Source organism: Procambarus clarkii, chromosome 22 (assembly GCF_040958095.1).
Source record: "Procambarus clarkii isolate CNS0578487 chromosome 22, FALCON_Pclarkii_2.0, whole genome shotgun sequence".
Lineage (NCBI taxonomy): Eukaryota > Metazoa > Arthropoda > Malacostraca > Decapoda > Cambaridae > Procambarus > Procambarus clarkii.
This window is the reverse complement of record NC_091171.1, coordinates 36162813-36174963: the sequence shown is the minus strand read 5'-3', so window position 1 is coordinate 36174963 and position 12151 is coordinate 36162813. Positions and strand designations below refer to the sequence as shown.

At 47.6% G+C, this 12151-nt stretch overlaps 1 protein-coding gene across 5 annotated transcripts in view; it reads right to left on the bottom strand.

The window, feature by feature from the left end:
- The window catches only part of LOC123758843 (uncharacterized), a 199907-nt gene that overhangs the window by 98179 nt on the left and 89577 nt on the right, over nt 1-12151 (bottom strand). The window lies entirely within an intron of this gene.

The window sequence follows — 12151 nt, the reverse complement described above, 5'->3', positions numbered from 1 at the left end:
GCTGGCTGGCTGGCGCTGGTGCTTCCACGAACACGGTGCAAACAACCTGCTCAAACAATAGGCACTTAACCCGCCATTACGGTGTTTAATTTCCCTTAACAAGTAATGGGGATGCGGTGAGGGACATGCAGCCTCCAGAGTGTCCATTACCGCCGCGGCCTCTGACGCTCACTTGTTTCACGTGTGAGGTGGCGGGGGGGGGGGGGATGCTGCCGGGGTGAGGGGGAAGGGGGGATGGAGGGGTGGGTGGGGGTGGGGGATGGGAGGGAGAGGGGGTGGGGGGGGGGAAGGGAGGGGCGGGTATAGTGATTGTGTGTGTGTTCCGATTGTGTCGTTGTATCATCTGTAATTGTCTGATTGTGGCATTGGCTTTTGTTGCTTTACTCATTGTTGTTGTTGTTGTTCAGAGCAAGACAACATTTCCAGGACAAATAATTTTTTTTTTTTTTAGTGCCGCGGGGTGACGGATTAACGACCTGAAGGAATACAGTTCTGACTGGTAAGTTAGCCAGTCAGCCACACAGAAGGCCACTCAAACAGCAAGCAATCAGAACAGCAAACCCGCTGTACCATTCGAATGGCAAGACAGTCACTCAGACAAACAGCCAGTCAACCAGTCAGCCAGTCCACCAATCAACCCGATTGCTAGTCTCAACAACAGCACCGTCTCGGCAAGATGGCCGACCAAACACAACACAAATTTGTCCAGTCAGTGAACTAGAAGGCTAGACAAGGAGCCAGCTGGCCAGCTAGACAAGGAGCCAGCTGGCCAGCTAGACAAGGAGCCAGCTAGACAAGGAGCCAGCTGGCCAGCTAGACAAGGAGCCAGCTGGCCAGCTAGACAAGGAGCCAGCTGGCCAGCTAGACAAGGAGCCAGCTGGCCAGCTAGACAAGGAGCCAGCTGGCCAGCTAGACAAGGAGCCAGCTGGCCAGCTAGACAAGGAGCCAGCTGGCCAGCTAGACAAGGAGCCAGCTGGCCAGCTAGACAAGGAGCCAGCTGGCCAGCTAGACAAGGAGCCAGCTGGCCAGCTAGACAAGGAGCCAGCTGGCCAGCTAGACAAGGAGCCAGCTGGCCAGCTAGACAAGGAGCCAGCTAGACAAGGAGCCAGCTGGCCAGCTAGACAAGGAGCCAGCTGGCCAGCTAGACAAGGAGCCAGCTGGCCAGCTAGACAAGGAGCCAGCTAGACAAGGAGCCAGCTGGCCAGCTAGACAAGGAGCCAGCTGGCCAGCTAGACAAGGAGCCAGCTAGACAAGGAGCCAGCTGGCCAGCTAGACAAGGAGCCAGCTAGACAAGGAGCCAGCTGGCCAGCTAGACAAGGAGCCAGCTAGTCAAGGAGCCAGCTGGCCAGCTAGACAAGGAGCCAGCTAGTCAAGGAGCCGGATAGCCAGCTAGTAAAAGAGCCAGCCAGCCAGCTAGCGTACCAGCCGACAGAGAAACAACGACTGTGCTGCGTATGAGATCCTCACCACGAATATGACCTATATGTGACCTCTCTCCCTCTCTCTGTCTCTGTGTCTCTGTCTCTCGCTCTCCCTCCCTCTCTCTCTCTCTCTCTCTCTCTCTCTCTCTCTCTCTCTCTCTCTCTCTCTCTCTCTCTCTCTCTCTCTCTCTCACCCTCTCGCTACTTCCTACCCTTCCACTAACCTGCTTCCAGCCTCGATCCCTTCCCTCTATTGCTTCTTACTTCCACCATTCTGGTTGTTCAAGGGCAAATTAATTACAGCTGTCAATGTTTGGCCAATCATTCCCACCTTAAGCTTTGTATTGTTAACGAACGTAATGAAAAAGTTTTGATCAACACACACACACACACACACACACACACACACACACACACACACACACACACACAGTATGATATGGTGAACGAAAACTCCATTCGCATTATCAAATATTGATATGCTAAGAGCCCCGATAGGCTCAGGTTGACTAGACGGCTGAGAGGCGGGACCAAAAAGCCGAGGTTCAACCACCGCAAAGCACAATTAGGTGAGTAAAGTCAGGTGAGTCCACCCGAAACCTCCAAAATCCCCCAACAATGTTTACAGGACGGACAAGGACAGCCTATTGGAAAGGGGAGGGACTAGCACTAGGGACGTAGGTGGAAGGTGGACACGCAGAAGAGTCAGAGGGTGTGTCTAGAAGGACCTCTTCAGTGTCGGGGCCGTGAGGAAGTATAGTACAATGATCGAGGACGCAATGTGGTTCAGTCGGACTCCTTAAACGGATTCTTAGGTTGACGCAATGAAATTATGCCCCAGCCTGTCCGTCGAACGCGTGGGAGATTGTCCGAGGATGCTCCAGTTCAGTTGCGTAAAGGAGTGTGTTTTGGGGAGGTCGTGAAACCAGTGATATAGTCTATATATATCTATATAGAACCTAGAGGATTGCCTCCTCTGCTATAATCTTTGCAGGTCTTCGGTAGACGGGGTTGATATGAGGCAGGGTTCACACACACTCACACGAACATACGCACACACACGAACATACGCACACGCACAGACACACACACACACACACACAAATGGAATGCATTAGGCAGTGATGTGGTGGAGGCTGACTCCATACACAGTTTCAAGTGTAGATATGATAGAACCCAGTAGGCTCAGGAATCTGTACACCAGTTGATTGACAGTTGAGAGGCGGGACCAAAGAGCCAGAGCTCAACCCCTGCAAGCACAAATATGTGAGTACAACTAGGTGAGTACAGTAGAAGCCAGCCCAAGTGGCCACAACACCGTATAACTGTAGGAAAACTGTGTGTGTGTGTGTCAGCGGGTGCGGAGACGCATACACATTGATCCAATGAGCTGTTGACGCCAGCACCAGCTAACAGGAACAGCTGAGATTCTAAATAATACCACAAAGGATTCAGAAAAGACGTCATTACAAGTAATTCCGTGACCATCACCCTTCAGAGGCTTTGGTGAGCCTTGAGATTATCTGGGAACGACTGACAAAGGACTATTTATATATAAGAGATATACTATGACAGTCACGTGCAGTATCTATGATTATATATTCGTGGGAGAGGGGGATGCGAAGGTATCGAACCTGCGTGACTCTTCAGGCACAACAACTACTACCGACTGAACCATGATGAGCTTAAGAGTATTGGTACTACTTCTGGTCGAGATATATTTTTGGGCTAATATATGTTCCACTCGTTAGTGCGTGTGCCTGCGGGAGCTCAGAGACGCGTGTTCGATCCCATCCCAGTGCTCAAATATCCCCTTACCTCGAATACACGTGCTGATATAGTTTCTCATTAATGTTATTATTAACAAAGAAAGTATATGTTATATCAATATTTTGTTAACATGATGAGTACGGTGAGTGAGTGTGGGTGAGTAACATGAACCAAGGGGAAGGTTTACAGTGAGCTTATACACACACAGTTACTGTGGCTGATTAGTTTTGTTTTAAATTACCTCAATGATTTAAGTTAATGCTGCGACTGGCTTTAATGGCTACTGTGTATTGGCCTCCTGGGTGATGTCTGCCCCTCCCCGCCATCCCCCGCCCCTCCCCGCCCCTCCCCGCCACCTCCCCGCCCCTCCCCCTCCACCCCTGGCCCCTTTCCGTCACATGTATACATACATGTGTATGTATGTATACATGCATGCATGTGAAAATCAGTAAGAACCATGAGAAGAATTCGAACCCGCTCAATTGGTGCTCCCAAGCAAACTTCAACTGGAAGCCTCAGAAACCCTAAAGGATTCAGTCGTACCCCAGGTTGCAATGCTGTTGACCATGTCGTGGTGCGGTGGTCTAGGGCGTGTGTTTGGGAGTACCGAGTAAGCAACCATCCGATCCAATATGCGGAGGTAGGCAGAATACTGGGACTTATGATAAATAGAACAGGGATACAAATTCATGTAAGAGACCGACTAAACAAAGCCAAAGCAGCCTTAGAAAAACTGAGAAGATTCTGAAGCCTCAGTACTAACATTCAGATCCACTTATATAAGGCTCTAGTTCGGCCGCATCTAGAGTATCCCCCAGTACCACTACACACCATAAAGAAAACTAACATGCAGAAACTGCAAGCAGTACAAAATAAGGCGCTAAGGAGAGCAGCAAAACACCGTCCACCATATGATCAGACAATACAGGAGGTCCATGAACTCCTGAACATACAGCCACTAAACAGCAGACTGCAGCACCAAGCCATCAGGGTGTGGAACACCATCCAAATGTTAGAGGACCCAATGTTAGAAAGATTGCTCCAAGATGAGACGCCCCGCTCCCACAGCTGGTGGCCCAAGAGCCTCGATTCTCTAGATGAAAACCCCGCCCCACAGTATATAGTTCCCAGATGAGATACTGACCAGATATCCTTCCCCATAATTGGAAAACTGAGTATGTAGGTGTATATGTATGCATGTGTGTGTATATGTATGTATGGATATATATGTATATGTAGATATATATATATATATATATATATATATATATATATATATATGTGTGTGTGTGTGTGTGTGTGTGTGTGTGTGTGTGTGTGTGTGTGTGTGTGTGTGTGTGTGTGTGTGTGTGTGTGTGTGTGTGTGTATGTATGTATGTGTATGGGTGAGTATATGTATGTATATATGTGTATATATGAACAACTCGATAAATAATAATAATAAAATAAAGAGCCTTAAACAGAATAACATGTGTGGAAGCATCGGAGTGTGTATATATGAATGCTACACAGTATTCATCTATGGACATCCATATATGGTGAAACACATGTGAAGAACCCCTCACACACTCACAGCTCCCTGACAAGAGGGAGCCAGCTTAGCTTAGCTGCCAACACCCACACATCGTGTCAGCAAGGCGGACAGCCCGCCTGCTTTCATACCTCTCACTGTATTTCCCACTTCTATACTTCCCTTCACCTATGCCTCTCCTTCTTCTTTACTTCCCCCCCCCCCCCCAAAAAAAAAAAAAAGTTGGTTCGAATCCCCTTATAGCTGGTATTGATATTTTCATTGATACATCACGTCAATAAGGATTTCATTGTGCAAATATTAATGTATGTTTATTTGTGTGTATATGTGCACGTGTGTATGTATGTTTATGAGTGTGTGTGTGTGTGTATTCACCTAGTTGTGTTTGCGGGGGTTGAGCTTTGCTCTTTCGGCTCGCCTCTCAACTGTCAATCAACTGTTTACTAACTACTATTCTTTCCCCACACACCACACACACACCAGGAAGCAGTCTGTGACAGCTGACTAACTCCCAGGTACCTGTTTACTGCTAGGTAACAGGGGCATTCAGGGTGTAAGAAATTTTGCCCATTTGTTTCTGCCTTGTGCGGGAATCGAACCCGCGCCACAGAATTACGAGACCTGCGCGCTATCCACCAGGCTCCCTGTATGTGTGTGTGTGTGTGTGTGTGTGTGTGTGTGTGTGTGTGTGTGTGTGTGTGTGTGTGTGTGTGTGTGTGTGTGTGTGTGTGTGTGCGTACGTGTGGGTGCGTGTGTGCGCGCGCGTATGTTAGTGTGTTTATATAACCTTGAAGAATGACCTTTTGTCTAATTTCTTATGTAACCCTGAAAATCAGAATGCGAATATGTTTTTTGGTTCCTGCCCTCTAGCGAGAAATATCAACACGTACACACACAGGTATCAGCACACGCACACACGTACACACAGGCATCAACACACACGTACACACAGCCATCAACACACACACGTACACACAGGCATCAACACACACGTACACACAGCCATCAACACACACACGTACACACAGGCATCAACACACACGTACACACAGCCATCAACACACACACGTACACACAGGCATCAACACACACGTACACACAGCCATCAACACACACACGTACACACAGGCATCAACACACACGTACACACAGGCATCAACACACACACGTACACACAGGCATCAACACACACGTACACACAGGCATCAACACACGTACACACAGGCATCAACACACGTACACACAGGCATCAACACACGTACACACAGGCATCAACACACACACACACACACTTACACACAGGCATCAATACAGAGAAATACCCTGTAATAAGAGTGGTTGCTCCCAGATATGCAAATCAGGCAGGAATTCTGGAAATATATAAAAAAAGGTGGTGTAGTATGGAGGAGGAGGAGGAGAGAGAGAGAGAGAGAGAGAGAGAGAGAGAGAGAGAGAGAGAGAGAACAATAGAGATAAGCCAAGAGACGCAGAGAAGTAAGAGAGAAAGAGAGAGAGAGAGAGGAGGAGGAGGAGAATATATCCAACCTGGCCAAGGCCATCACACCACAGAGAGAGACAAGGAAGTGGGTATAATTGTGTAACAAGAACAGCAGCGACCGTCAACACCCACCCCTCCACAGCAGCACCTTGCTCCCTATACTACCGGGAAGGCCCGGGACCTGCCCCTCACTCTCTCCAAGCAGTTGTCCTCTCTCTCTCTCTCTCTCTCTCTCTCTCTCTCTCTCTCTCTCTCTCTCTCTCTCTCTCTCTCTCTCTCTCTCTCTCTCTCTCTCTCTCTCTCCCTCTCTCTCTCTCTCTCCCTCTCTCTCCATCTCTATGTCTTTGTGTGTGTGTCTTTGTTTCTGTCTGCCTCTCTCAGTCTCTCTCTCTCCTTGGTTAAGACATTCATAACGCGTGCCAACTACATCTTAAATGTGTTAATGTCCTCGGTGCCAGGGTGTGCCAAGGCGTGCCAGTCATCCCTGCTACACTGTTACGTCCCTCACACGGCGTAGAAATCCCCAGTAGACGGAAGAGAGTGCCAGCATGATGGGGCTTTTCCCCTGTGTGAAGCCACGAGACTACATCATCCCCTTTTCTCTCTCTCTCTCTCTCTCTCTCTCTCTCTCTCTCTCTCTCTCTCTCTCTCTCTCTCTCTCTCTCTCTCTCTCTCTCTCTCTCTCTCTCTCTCTCTCTCTCATATTTCTTAACATTTAATTCAAGTCCTCATGTGCTATATCGTATTTACAGGTGTTCGTATTTATTACAAATTCATCTTTAGTTCCCTTTGCATAATTTACTAGGTCAGGGTGCATCTAGTATTTACGCAGCCGGGTACGAAAGCTGTAGATCTTTCCTTAACCATGGAAAACCGCCATCATTCCTTTCCTTAGTTGATATTTATTGAAGAGTGCATGAGCTCCTTACAAGCACTGCGAGTTGTGACGTTTCGAGTTCGGAAACTCGTGTGACAAATACACAGCAAGCTGCCATGATGGAGGAACGCTTCCCCGAAACGCTTTGCGTAATAGTGGCTTTAGGCATTGTATGTACTAGCTCTATCTATATATCCCTCAACTTTTGTATCTTACTTTGTATCTATGTACCTTACCTGAATAAAAAATTATTATTATTATTTATTATAGGAACGGTGTACAGGTTTAGTAAGTTGACAGATCAGTATTTGGCGAATGTTTAGCGCCATGTTTAGCGAGCCACGGAGATGTTCTTCCTTCTAAATACCGTGTTCCTAATCTTCAGAACAACTCTATCTTTCATCCCATTCACCGGGATCAATCAATCCCCCGTCAATCACCGGTGGATTGACGTTTCAATCGTCAATCATCAAACGCTTCAGAGACGTTTTCGGCCCGTGCCCAAGTGCCCTCTCACACCCACCAATGGACGTGAGCAGCATCAAAACAAATGGTAGTTCCCAGACCCCTTACGTATTTGGCCAAGTGAAAAACGTTTTGGGCAACCTCCCACAAGACGCTTATAATCAAATGAGCAGAAACAGTTAGTCAGAGTGAGTAGCCTGTATATAGGCCAAGTGCGGTTCGCCAAGCTTGCTAACTAAAGGGGATTTATAGAAACCCATTGAGGTAGGACTCACTAAAAGATTTCTCACTAGAAATCCTCGATAGCTTTCCCAGAATGCTTTTAAGTAGGCACTGGAGGAGTGCCAAAGGTATTCCGCCTGATTATTGGGAAAGTCAGAGTCGCTCTCTCTCTCTCTCTCTCTCTCTCTCTCTCTCTCTCTCTCTCTCTCTCTCTCTCTCTCTCTCTACATATATATCTCTCTCTCCCTCTCATTTGCTTGCGTGCTTTAAAATAGATTACATATTACTTTAAAGTTACAACAAATTCTCGGCTATCATCTTCTCCACAACCCCACAACCCCCACCCCCCCTACAACCCCACAACCCCCACCCCCCCTACAACCCCACAACTTACCCAGCACACTCATACATCAACCCACGCCTTAACTCACTCTCCAGCTTACAGCGTGAATGAGTACTTATTCTTTAAAGTATAATATATACACTCTCTGTATCAACCGATTAAGATTCAATTCTTAAAAAAAAATACTTCTAAACATTTTGTGAAATGGTTAATATATTGGCATAGAGGGTCGCGGTGGTAAATGCCTAGTTAATTATCTTGGTAAATGCTTAATTAAATTTCTTGATAAATGCTTAATTAAATATATTGATACATGCTTAATTAAATATCTTGGTAAATGCTGAATTAAATAAATAAAGTGTGTGTGTGCTTGGTAGCAAAGCTAAGCAGGCTCTCGTGTGTCTGGGCGCTGTGGGTGTTTGTAAGGTTCTGAAGTGGTCAGACAGAACCACTCTGAGTAGTTGTGGTGGCGAACAGGGGAAGGAGGGGGGGGGGTGGTTTGGTCCAGGGGGGGGGGGGGAGGGAGAGCCAGTGTCAATTAATTGGGATCGTGGGAGAGGGCCAGATGGTATTTGTGGGGGGGGGGGCATTCGTACTCCTGGTGCTTCGTAATCCTGGTGTTTCGTACTAATGGTGTTTCGTACCCCTGTTGTTTCGTACCCCTGTAGTTTCGTACCCCTGGTGTTTCGTACTCCTGGTGTTTCGTACTCCTGGTGTTTCGTACTCCTGGTGTTTCGTACCCCTGGTGTTTCGTAGTCCTGTTGTTTCGTACTCCTGGTGTTTCGTACTCCTGGTGTTTCGTACCCCTGGTGTTTCGTACTCCTGGTGTTTCGTACTCCTGGTGTTTCGTACTCCTGGTGTTTCGTACTCTTGGTGTTTCGTACTCCTGGTGTTTCGTACTCCTGGTGTTTCGTACTCCTGGTGTTTCGTACTCCTGGTGTTTCGTACCCCTGGTGTTTCGTACCCCTGGTGTTTCGTACCCCTGGTGTTTTTTGTTGTAAAATAATTATTCTCTCGCATGTTCTCGACTATTTACGACATGCTGGCGAGGATACTATAAGCGATAATATATATGCGATAAGCTTGGGTAATTTGCCATTAAAATCTGGTACCCGCGCTATCCAGATTATATAGTTTGGTTAGTGGACAGATAATAGTAGGACAAATCACCCAGAGGGAGACTCATATGAAGCTATGTAACGACACACACACACACACACATATACAGCACACACACACACACACACACACACACACACACACACACACACACACACACACACACACACACACACACACACACACACACACACACACGAAGGGAGCCTGGTGGCTGAGTGGACAGTACTTGGGATTCGTAGTTGCGTGGACCGGGGATCGATCCCGGTAATGGCGGAAACAAATGGGCAAATAAGTTTTTTCACAAATGAGTTTCTTTCACAAATGAGTTTCTTTCACAAATGAGTTTCTTTCACCCTGATGCCCCTGTTACCTAGCAGTAAATAGGTACCTGGGTGTTTGACAGCTCCTACGGGCTGCTTCCTGGGGGTGTGAATGTGTGTGTGAAAAAAAAAATAATCGTTGATTGGTTGACAGTTCCGAGCTCAACCCCTCGCAAGCATAACTAGGTAAATACAACTAGGTGAATACACACACACACACACACACACACAAACACACAGGCTGACTGGCTGAGTATGAGGGCTGTCTGGCTGAGTGGACAGTGCTCTAGATTCGTGGACCTAGGGACCGGGGTTCAATTCCGTCAGGGACCGTCAGAGAAATGGCTACTGGAGTTCAACACGAGTAAATGTAAAGTTATGGAAATGGGATCAGGTGATAGGCGGCCAAAGAGACAGTACACAATGAAAGGGAACTGCTTACCTGTAACGATTCGAGAAAGAGACCTGAGAGTGGACGTAACACCTAACCTAACTCCTGAGGCACATATAAATAGGATAACGACAGCAACGTACTCTACACTGGCGAAAGTGAGAACTTCATTCAGAAACCTAAGTGAGGAGACTTTTAGGGCACTGTACACTGCCTACGTGAGACCAGACTTAGAGTATGGCGCGCCATCATGGAGTCCCCATCTGAAGAAACACATAAGAAAACTGGAAAAGGTTCAGAAGTTTGCGACGAGGCTTGTCCCAGAGTTACGAGGGATGGGATATGAAGAGCGCCTGAAAGAACTGAACCTTACGACACTAGAAAAAAGAAGGGAGAGAGGGGATATGATAAGAACATATAAAATACTCAGGGGAATTGACAAAGTGGAAATAGATGAAATGTTCGCACGTAATAATAACAGAACGAGGGGACATGGGTGGAAACTGGAAACTCAGATGAGTCATAGAGATGTTAGGAAGTTTTCTTTTAGCGTGAGAGTAGTGGGAAAATGGAAGGCACTTGGGGAACAGGTTGTGGAAGCAAATACTATTCATAATTTTAAGACTAGACATGATAGGGAAATGGGACAGGAGTCATTGCTGTAAACAACCGATGGCTACAAAGGCGGGATCCAAGAGTCAATGCTCGATCCTGCAAGCACAAATAGGTGAGTGCACACACACACACACACACAGGCGCGCACGCAATGGGGAAATTATCAAAGCCAATTCCATACGGAGTTTTATATGTAAATCTGATAAGAAAAACGAGATAAAATAGTCACCGCGCTGAACCACCGTCTCCCCCCCCCCCGAAAGGCGGGGCTCAAGAGCAGATGCTCGACCCCGCTAGTACAACTAGGTGAGTTCTCACACACACACACACAACCATTGCCAAATCCTATTTCTGAAGGTTGCCATCATAGCAACCTGGCACTCAAGAAGTGGCAGCGGCGTGGAGGGTGCCAGCGGGGGGGGGGGGGGGAGGCTCCCAGCCTTAGTAGCCAAGTAAACCCACACCACCTGCAGGAGGGGGTGGGGAGGGGGGTGGAGGGGGAGGGAAGGGAAGTATGAGGAGGAAGCGCCAAGCCATTACGACTATATAGCACTGGGAAGGGGACAAGATAAGGATATGGGATGGGACGGGGGAAAGGAATGGTACCCAACCACTTGGACGGTCGGGGATTGAACACCGACCTGCATGAAGCGAGACCGTCGCTGTACCGTCCAGCCCAAGTGGTTGGGCTGGACGGAGGGGGAAAAGGAGGGGGGAGAAGGAGGAGGAGGAGAAGGAGAAGGAGAAGATATAAGGGAAGATGGAGGAAGAGTAACATCAGGAGAAGAGTAACCAGGAGGTGATCGAGGAATTTATTATTAGTAGTATTATTAGTATCATCATTAATATAATTATTAATATTATTAGTATCTTTAATAATATTTATTACTATAATAATAATTCATGCAGGTCGGCGTTCAATCCCCCGACCGTCCAAGTGGTTGGGCACCATTCCTTCCCCCGTCAGAATCCCAAATCCTTATCCTGATACCTTCTAAGTGTTATGAAGGCGCATTGGCTTGGCGCTTTCCCCTGACAATTCCCTTCCCTTCCATTTTTTTTTTATTTTCTTATTATTATTATTCTCATTATTCGTATTCTTCTTATTATTGTTTCACACACAATAATATCCCATAAACGTGATGTATCATTGAGGAAATAGTTGGAGCCATGAGCAGGATTCGAACCCGCTCAAACTCGGAGGATTCGAACTCGGTACACCCAAGCTAAGTTCTCGTGACACTGAGGAGCCATGACCGTGACACTGAGGGGCCATGACCGTGACACTGAGGGGCCATGACCGTGACACTGAGGGACCATGACCGTGACACTGAGGGGCCATGACCGTGACACTGAGGGACCATGACCGTGACACTGAGGGGCCATGACCATGACACTGAGGGGCCATGACCGTGACACTGAGGGACCATGACCGTGACACTGAGGGGACATGACCATGACACTGAGGGGCCATGACCGTGACACTGAGGGACCATGACCGTGACACTGAGGGACCATGACCGTGACACTGAGGGACCATGACCGTGACACTGAGGGGCCATGACCGTGACACTGA